Source organism: Otolemur garnettii, unplaced genomic scaffold (assembly GCF_000181295.1).
Source record: "Otolemur garnettii isolate 467f Iridium unplaced genomic scaffold, OtoGar3 scaffold00067, whole genome shotgun sequence".
Classification (NCBI taxonomy): Eukaryota; Metazoa; Chordata; class Mammalia; order Primates; family Galagidae; genus Otolemur; species Otolemur garnettii.
The window spans coordinates 10,302,261-10,312,450 of NW_003852462.1; positions in this window are offsets into that span (position 1 = coordinate 10,302,261).

Genomic DNA, 10,190 nt, shown 5'->3' on the forward strand with positions numbered 1-10,190 from the left:
ATCTACAAATTCTCCTTATCAGTCTGTCCAGTGAGTGAGCAGTTGGCTGAGCCCAGCACCATCAGCAAGAAGGACCCACCCCTGCCCAGGAGTTAAAGGAGCGATGGGAAAGCGATCCAGGAAGCGAGGTTTCCAGGTGGCTTTGGAAAGCCACCTCCTTCCTCAGCCCCCCACCCCATCTTCTGCACACTGTCCCTCCCCACCCATAGCTTTAGGGTTACACTAGCTCCCACTACAGCCAGGATACATGTTCCTTAATTTACCCAAAAGGCGCGATCCTGAAAATCTGTTTATCAATCTTGCTTGCTTTGGTGAACACCATCAAAAACTTTCCAAGAGCCATAATAATCCACAACATGCTGTACAAATTCAGTGTACGAAGCTACCAAATTAACATTGCATGCATGGTAATTTTAACTTGCCACCCATGCAGGGCTAATTCTTGCGTGTGAATCTGAGACCCTGGAGGACCATTCACACATCTCCTTTCCTTTAGTGTCAGAGTCCAAACGCTTTTCTCATTCTAAATGTATTGATGAGTGCTCCTGGGTGCCCAGCCCTGTGCACGTGGAAACAGGGACCTTGTGAACAAAGCAGCATTTAACGCCAGGGAGCTCATAGGCCCAGACAGGGAATTATTACTCTGTGCTAACAGAGTGGTATAGGCAGTTAGTGGGACCACCAGCCAGGGGCATTGGGGACAGGGCGCAGGCATTCTAGGCAGAGGAGACAGTCTGATCCTGGCGAGGTCATGAGGAACTGTCTGTTTTAAGTGCTTACTGTAAAGGTTAGACAAGGAGTGGGCCAGTAGAGCCAGTACATGACACTGAGTAGCTGGGCAGGTGAGGAGCTGAGGCAATGTAGGTGCTTTCCCACTGAACCTCTTGGGGATGGTTTTACCACTGATAGCAGGAGCGTTGGCAGCGTAACTCAGTGGCTCTCTGACTCAAGCATGCTTCAGAATCATCTGGAGGGTTTGATAAGACCCAGTCGGCGGAGTCTCCCCTCTCGAGTTCCCAATTCAGCAAGTCTAGGATGGGACTGAGAATTTGCGGCTCTAACAAGCTCCCAGGTGGAACCATTCCTGCTGGTCCGGGGACCACACTTTGAGAACCACTGCTTGGGCACCCAGGAGGTCGGCCGAGAGAAGTAGTGTCCCTGAGAACCTGCCGGAGAGAAAGGGAAAGGCTGAGAAACAGTGAACATGAGCCAAGTAAATGCAGCCGGCAGCGGGCAGGGAGGCTGGCGTTCATGCTCTTGGTCCCAGATGATATTGGAAGTCAGCAAACCTTCCCAGAGGAAGAAGAAAAGGAAAGATTAAATTAGCAAGGAAGGGCTTCAGGGATCTTAAGGACATCATCACCTCCTTTTTTTATAACCGTACACAACTTGGCTGCATCTGGAAACATAACCCATTTTCCTTTTTATTTTTAATCTTCTCCGTTCTCCTGGAGAGTGAATACTGCAGGTTGAAGGCTTTATTTTGGAATCCCATTTTCTCACTGATTTACGTCGTCCTCTCTCCGGCCTTTATGGTCACTTAGGATGCGTCCCTAGTGGGCTGCGGCTCCCCGAGTCCCCCTCCCCGTCCCCCTCCCCACTCCTTCCTCCCACCCCATAATTTAATGATCCATAAAACACTTCAGTTCATTGAAAGAGTATTGGTTTAAAGGGGCCCAGAGACAAAGCTCTTTGTTGGCAAAAGGAAGCTCTGCTCTTGGAGTTTTGAGATTTCCTGTGTTGAGATGGTCTCCGAGGCTCAGCCTCACTGCTCTGTGACCGCGGTCTCTGGCCTGGTCCCCTGGCTGCCACCTGCCTTTCCTTCCGCCTTCATCTCCTTCCAATATGGCTCTTGCAAGAGGAGCCAGCGGAGATGCTGCTTCCCAGAGCACAGAGGTTTTGGAAGAGCAGAGATGAGAGTCGTTTAGGTAGAGTTATGGGAAAGTCCCAGGGCTGCTTCTCTGGAGTAGGGGGCAAGATCGGCCAAGCCTTGGCCAAGACCTTAAGGTTCGTCTATGTCTTTGCCTCTCTAGTCCGTCTTCCCAAAGACTGTTCAGCGTCCCCTGACACCTGTGGAATAAGTAGGACTGTCCATCTGCCACACGAGTGGCATTTCTTATCCATGTTTTACAGATTTTCCTGTAAAGCACATTCAGCTTTGATTCTAACTTTAAGCCCCATGTTTAGCCAGAGGGGTGGAAATGTACCCCCTGTAGCCCATTTGGGTGGGGGTAGGGAGGTGCTTAAAGTGGGGCGGGGCCATATGCTCCTTGATCTCATCCGTGCACCCAGACATCTGCTGAGGCCTCCGCGGTCCCATCTGGATGGCTGCTGCTGAGCTGCCGATCAGATCAGCCGTCTCACCGTATCAGGGCCCTCCCGTGGCATATGGAAATGGTTCTGGGGTCTTAGTGAGCTCCTCTGTCAGCACTCAGCCCAGCCGTTGTCTTCTGACCCAAGTCGTCCGGTGGGTCCCTTTTGGAATTACTCTTTAGTACCTGGGAGACCCTTATTACTGATAGCACTTGGAGTGAGCTCTGTCATGATGGTAGAATCCTTCATTTCCAACTACCTCGGCCACTAAAACGTCACCTCCTCAGGGGCCAGAGGCAGCCTGTTTTATATCCCCCCATCCTGGAACTTGGCCTGGGCCAAAAGAATGAGCGGACAAAGTTTGCTGAATTAATATGCAAAGAATGTTCACACACCTGGAGTTGGCCACCTCCATTCCTGGCGCAAAATAGCAAATGAGCACAGTTTGTCTTCTCATTGTTTCTTGGGGGGGGGGGATGGGAAATGCACAAAAACATTTGGATATTTGGATTGATGAGGGACCAGGACACAAGGGCTTCACAGGTGAAATGGTAAGTTGCAAAAGACAAGCCCCTTCCTGTCATCCGGTAGTAGCACATACCTGGAAAGAGAGCCCCAGAAAATAACCCCAGGGTGCCCTTCAATAAGAACAGAGATGAAACCCAAACCCCCAGAAAAGTCCCTGACTGACGTTCTGGGATCATGACATCCTCAGTGGACAAACAGGAGATGACAGTATAGCTGGCTCCTTGGAGGGCCGTCCTGGTGAGCTGGAAAGGCAGGATCATTGCCTGGATCTCAGGTGGGACACAAGGAGGACATGGCATGCTCCTGGACCCCGGATGCCTTGGTTTTCCCATGTCTGCTCCTTCCAGGCTCTTCCTGATTAACTAGAGCAGAGATTTTCAGCTGATGCCGTGAGAGGATCTTAGGTGTGCCACAAAAATTTTTAAAGACCAGTAATTAAATTATTTTCAAAAGAAGTTCAAAACACAGTATGTATATTCTTCTTTGTACTGTTTTTTGTTAATCAACATAATTTAAGTGGGCCGTGGAAGTTTAACTGTAGGTTCCAGTGTGCCACGAGATTAAAAAAAGGTTGAGAAACATGGAATTAGAGGCTCAAAAGAAAGAGATGACTGGCACTCCTGTTCATTTCCACCTGCAGGCATTGAGGATTATGCCTGGCCCTATGCTGGGTGCTGGGAGTACAATGCTAAGAGCTGACTGGAAGCTGCTCTCCCAGAGGCCACCGTGAGGCGTAGACATACCATCTAAATCAGGGGTCCTCAAACTTTTTAAACACGGGGCCAGTTCACTGTCCCTCAGATGGTTGGAGGGCTGCACTGCGGGTCCCAGGACGAGTTGACTGCTCAGCAGGACAGGCAGTGGCAGCAAAAACACCCGGCAGGCTGGATAAATGTCCTAGGAGGGCTGCATGTGGCCTGCAGGCCGTAGTTTGAGGACGCCCGATTAGCAACAAAGAAAGAGCAGAGCTGTAAATGCTGCAGCAACAATAAAAACAGGCCCCGAGAGAGAGGGTGATGGCGGACTTGTTTACATTGGATAGTAGCAAAGGCTTCTTAGAAGAAGTGCAATTTGACCGGAACCCTGAATGGTGAGCAGGAACGTCAGTGGTGTGATAACCAATGTTTAACAACCACCTCTTCAAACAAACAAACAGTAATTTAAAGCATCTTCCAATTGCCATGGTGTAAATACTCCCACCAGGGCTGATTTCAGGTTATCCACCTGATGTCATAGGAAGGGATGACACCATCAGCTCCTAAGAGGCCAGTCAGCCCTGCACTTATTAAAGTGAACCACGTAAGGAGCCAGATGCAGGGGTGTCCAACCACTTTGATTTTGTGCTGCACATTGAAAGAAGAAGATTAGCCTTGGGCCACACATTAAATGCACAGACACTTACAAAAGCTGATGAGCAAAATAAAGTTTGCACATAATTTTTGTAATATCCGACACCACCGATAAGCAAAGTGGGCATTTGAAATAATTTGCATGTGGGCCTGCGGGCTATAAGTTGGACACCCCTGACAGAGAATGAGCTATCTGGTAGACGAAATAGTAAGTGCAAAGGCCCTGAGGCAGGAGCTGGTATGGTGTCCTTGAAGAACAATGTGCCCTGGTCTTAACAAACAGGGGGTAGAGAGGGTTATGGTGGGAAGAGACCAGATCACATAGGGCCTGTGGTCTGTAGGAAGGAGTCAGGGTCACGAATGTTGCTGAACACAGTAAACAGCAATGCCGGGGTACTAGGGTGACACTGTTGGCAACGTCATGGGAAGGAGGATGACTTGCCCAAGGCATTCTTGAAAATTTGCTCTAACCTGATGGCTAAAATAGAGACTGTGCTGGCTGCCCCAGTTTGTTTACTGTTCCCAGGTATCTGATAGAGGCATTTGTTTACTACTTAAGAGAATCCAGTGTTTCAACTAGGAAAAAAATATTGTGGTGACAGATGTGTCCACACACCCACCCTCTGCTTGAAAATGTCACTGGGACAAAGTTGATCGTGTGTGTGCCTGGCTTGCATTTGAGGAAGTGACACTGCGGCGAGCCAGAGAGAGCAAGATTGCAGAGAAGGCTCCAGAGCAGGGGGCCTTTCTGGCACCTGCTCATCCCCCGTTTTAATCCTGTTCACGCAGCCAGGAGGGGGCCAGTGAGGAGGGAACTCAAGCAACAGGTCCATCTTCGTGTGGAATTAGCCCCTCTAGGAACTGGGCTAAGTGGTTCCAGGTCAGTTCTGGGACAATTCTTGTCTCCCATCCCTGCTCTGCATGGGAAAGCGTAAGATGGTCAGAGGGGCCGGGCCAACGTGAGTGGACATCAGAGGGGGTCTCGTTCTAATGAGGAGGTCTCAGTTACACCTGCTGTTTATTTATTAGCCTTTTCCAGTGATGTTCCCCTCCATGCCCTTGGACGTGACCATATGACTTAAAACATGTACCCTTGATATAAGTTTTAAAAGAGCGGTACCCTGTAGACACGCTCCATCAGGAGTCCCCTGGGGCCACAGACAGGAGGGCCCTTGCCCCCTCGTCCATGTCACAGCGGCTCTGCCTCCCTGCACACTTTATCTCCGCTCCACTCACATGTGTCATGCCCATTGTACCTTCCCTGCTGTCTCAGCATCTCTGCCTCCAGATTGTCCCCTTCCCTGCTTTTGGACACGCTGTGGGCATGTCGCTGCCTCTGGTCCATTGTCTCGTATGAACAGATGGGTCTGCCCAGAGGACAAGACTGGGGGGCGGGGGAGCTGCATTCTATGTTTGCTTCTCTTTGGGTCCTACATACCTCAAAGACCCCGAGGCCTGGGCAGCTCAGGGGGTTGGGGAAGGATACCTCTGTGCAGTTCTTACCTTGGAGAACTTGGCTGGGCTCAAGGGTTTCTGGAACTCTTTGCAACGTTTGCAAAATGGTGTGTGCGTGTTGATTTCTCTGTGAAGAGGGTTTGCAGCTTTCATCACATCCTCAGAGGGTTTTATGAGTTTAATGACCCCCCAAAAGGTTAAGATCAGACGGCCAAGATGTATACACGTGGTCCCCCTTCACCCCCAAACAAGATGAAAACTCCCAACCTCAGTTTGCACACAACCTCAGCATTTCACCGACTCTCCCTGAAACCCCTTTACAATCCCTGTGTGTCTCAGAGCCGGAGGTGGGAGAGCCGTGTTCGTCATGGGTGAGGGGAGTTAGGGGTGGTGGGTGGGGGCCCAACTCTGAACCCCTAATCTTTGCTTTCTGTCTGGTCTCTGCTTTTTCAGAGCCTGGCAACAGATCATTTTAATTAAAATGTAAAATGGGCTTTTTGATGTGCTCTGTTAAAGTGTTTAACAAGCCTCTTTGGTCTATGACCGCCTTCCGGCGTCACCCTCATTTCTTTCATGTCTTACTGTTTTGTTTTGTTTTTTCTTTCTTTCTTCCCCGAGAATTAGAAAAACATGAATTTATACCTAACATCTGTCCTTCGCCCGCTTATCCTCCTCTCTCCATCTTAGTTTTAATTTGGGGGGAGGAATTATTTGCTTACTATGTTCCAGACACTGACTGTACTGAGCATATGAGATTAATGATGATCCTATTAGATAAGACTATGGGTTATTCCCATTTTACAGATAAGGAAACTGAGGCTTTGTGAGGGTAAGACATTTTCCTAAGGTCATATGACATGTAAATAGTAGGCCAAGGACTTGAACTCAGGAATATGCTGGGGTCTTTGAGGCTACACCCTGAAAACTGTGGGCTCCGTATAAGCACGTGGCTTGGAGATTGGTCTAGAGGAGGTTGACCAGTACTTCAGAGAACAGGATGAGGAAGGGTTAGGGGACTGTGACTGCATGTGAGAGCCAGCTGGGCTTCCTCATCCAGGGTCCAGGGTTAGACAGGCTTATCCCCCACCGTCAGATTTTGGAGGAGCAAAAAGGCAGCCCACCCTCAAAGGAGAACAGAGAGAAGGGAGTGGTGGGCTTACCTTCCTACTTCTCCTTCCAAACTGACCTATCAAATACATCCTTCTCCTTCCCCTGGGGTACAGTGGGAAAAGTGAGGTGAGGAAGCTAGTGGATTGTTTCCACAGATGACCCTCCCTCGGAAGGAAATAGCAAGGGTAGGGGAGGTGTGTCCCCCCATCCAAGGGGATTGTTACCCAGGCACCACAAGGAGCTGCTGGACAGGGGTTCTGCAGCACAGGGTCCCAGCAGCCAATGTTCCAGACCTTCCATCCTACCACGAAGTCAAACACAGTGTCTCTGGAAGGGGCAAATTGAACCGGGTCAAACTGCAATGCCACCGATGTCACAAAAACCTAGCAATATTTCGAGATCCACTTGAGTGCATCTGAAAATTCTAATTCCTTTGCAAAACCAAAAGGTATGTCCATGGAGCACAGCACAGTGACGTGACACAGGCCATGCAGAAAGCTGTGGGGACCTTGGCTTCGGGGGGTGAGCTGTCAGGCCCCCATCAGTGAAAGATCGATAGTTCCAGACTCTCTAGGGCAGGCCACATGGTCACTATGTCATGGGACAATCCTGTGTCTGGAGGGATTTTCCACTTACTCCTCCAGATCTGCTTTCTGTCCTTGTCCCTGGGTCTCTGCTACAAGAGGGGATATGTATAAATGGAAGCTGTGGGCTCAGCCAGTGTGGACTCAGGGCAGGAGCTCAGAAGGAGGACGTGAGGTCAAGGTATTCATCGCCTTGGCTCTGTCCACCAAGGGTCACTGCAGGGGCAGCCTTCTCTTAGTGACTTTTTCTTTGGTTGCCCTTGTAGGCTCACAGGGGGACAGTGCCACCATTTATAGCTCCTGGCAACTACACTATCCCACACAGTTCCTGTGTTAGTTAGCTGCCATAATGCAGAACCACAGACCAGGTGGCTAAACCACAGCAGCTCATTTTCTCATAGTCTTGGGGGCGAAAAGTCCAAGATCAAGGTCCCAGCAGGGCTGGTTTCTCCCAAGGCCTCTCCTTGCCTTGCCGATGGTCACCTTTGCAGGAGTAAGTAGAAGACCCTTTGCTGCCTCTTCACGTGGTGTACAAACCTGCACACTTGTCCCTGGTGTCGCTTCCCCTTCTTAGGAGGACACCAGTCAGATTGGGTTAGGAATGCACCCCAGTGGTCCCGTTCTGACTCTGTCACCTCTTAAAGACCTTAACTTCAAACGTGGTTACATTCTGAGTCCCGGGGATTGGGATTTGATGTGGGAATTTGGGGAGGAGCGGGAGACACCATCCAGCCTTTAACAACCCCCCCCAATACCTTTTAGTAAGCACTTCCTCCTAATTTGAAGGTGCCACCTGTTTCCTGTTGCCTGATTGATACAGAAAGCCTCTGGGCCGGTTCTCTTGTAGAGATTGATACCCACGCCCCAGGAATCGGAAGCTGGTATATAGCAGTCTGGGTAGAGCCACCAAATCCCTGTTCAGATACAGCCCTTGCTCCCTGCCTCTCTTGGGTACCATGCTCCTGTCCCCCAGCATCTTCAGAGGGTACAGATGACGTAACATGTTCTGAAGTCAATCTCCCTTACCCAATGGCTTTTAGCCCGTGTGCGTGGGCACACGAGGGTCTTTGCACGGGTGTCACAGGTCATGATCAGTGTGTAAAACAGAGTTTTGATACCACTGAGGGTGCAGGCTGTGGTGGAAGGCCTGTTGGGCTGAATCGTGCACCTAGGGCAACGGAGGGTGGGAGGGGACATTATGATTTCATTGAGCTACATGAGGATGTCGCATTTGGAGGCAGTAAGTATAGAAGACAATAAAGGTAGTAACAGCTGCACACCACTGTGACGTCATGGGCGGAAAGTGAGCGTGACAATAAGCATGGATGCCATTTAACCCCCTCTCCAATGGGGAGGACCCCTGCCCCTCCCAAGCCCTGCACCAGGCTGAGACTTCCCCTCCCCGGCCCTTGCCTTCCTTGTCTGACAAGGTCTCCAGAATTCTCCAAAGCCATTTGATGGTGGTGTGACTTTTGTTTTGAAATCTTTATTTCCTTTAAGGGCCAAACCCTATTCTCCAGCTCACCCTCTGTAGAGTTCTGGGGTCATCGGCCGCCACTGTGAATGCCTGGCAGCCTCAAAAACTGTCCCAGGCCTGCCTGCTGGCCTCTGTTTGTCGTGTCAGCGATCAGGAAACCGAGACCGTATGTTTCCAACTTGTTTACACTAAAATCATGAAACAGTTGTTTTGAGAAGTTGTTTGAAGTCCATCAAGGTTCTACAACCCCAGGTTTCGTCCCTGGGCAACTCTTCCTTAATTAAGCACAGTTCAATCCAGCGTTTACAAGTGCCACGTGCCAAGCACTGCACCAGGCTCTGGGGGTGCAGGAAAGAACAAAACAGACCTTTCCTGCACGGAGCTCGCAGCATGAGTCACCCTGCCAAGCATTAGTGAAATTAAACTGGATGGCAAAGTGTTCATTTTGAAACTCCAGGTTCATGGGTTTGAGTGGTTTCCAGGTCTGGCCCGGGCGGCATTTGCTGATCCCCACCGGCTCAGACTTTGGGATTTTTTCCTTCTCAGCGGTGGCTACTTCAACGATGCATCTCTAAAGTCTTCGCTCAGTCCGTCTGAAGCCCGCCTGCTTTTTTTTTTTCTCTGATGGGCCTGGCTTCGCCTTTCCATAAATAAGAAAATCTATTGCTTACCCAGAGTGCCCAGATGCCCACAGTGTGGTTGGAATGAGGACTTTGGACTCTGAAGTTCCAGTGAAGAGAACTCAGAGGTCAGTAGAGGGAACAAGTGACATTCTGTTCTGTTGATTCTGTTTCACAACCTCAGACGACGATCCTCACGAAGGAGCTGGATTAAATCCTGCTTGGTACCTGTTAATGTCATCAACATACCAAAAGCTCTTTTAACGGGGACAATATTAGGATTTTGTCTTCCTAAATAATTCCCGTGGACTTGTCCTTTTTCTTTAAAGGTATTACGCATTATATGGTAAGAGAAAAACTCAAATCAATTCGAGGTGAGGGTGGCGGGACGAGGGAGTGGGGAGAGGGGAGGAGGGAAGGGGATGGATGGGTTCCCACTTAATGGGCACAATGTTAGGGTGAATGGCCCTCCTCTTGGGGGCAGGACACAATTATTAAGAGGGACTCCTAGCCAAAGTTGTAGGTAGAGAGACTTTACCTAACAAACACTGTAATCTAATTCTTTATCCCCTCAAATTAACCTCAAACAATTAAAAAAAATTGTATGAGGTTGACATTAGGGGGTTTTCACACCATCTCAAAACACAAAGGTGTTTTTCTTTTTCTTTTTTTTTTTTTTATTGAATGGTAACTATGTACATTAATGCACTTCTAGGGTACAGTGTGGGGTTTTCACATGCAATCTGAAATACTT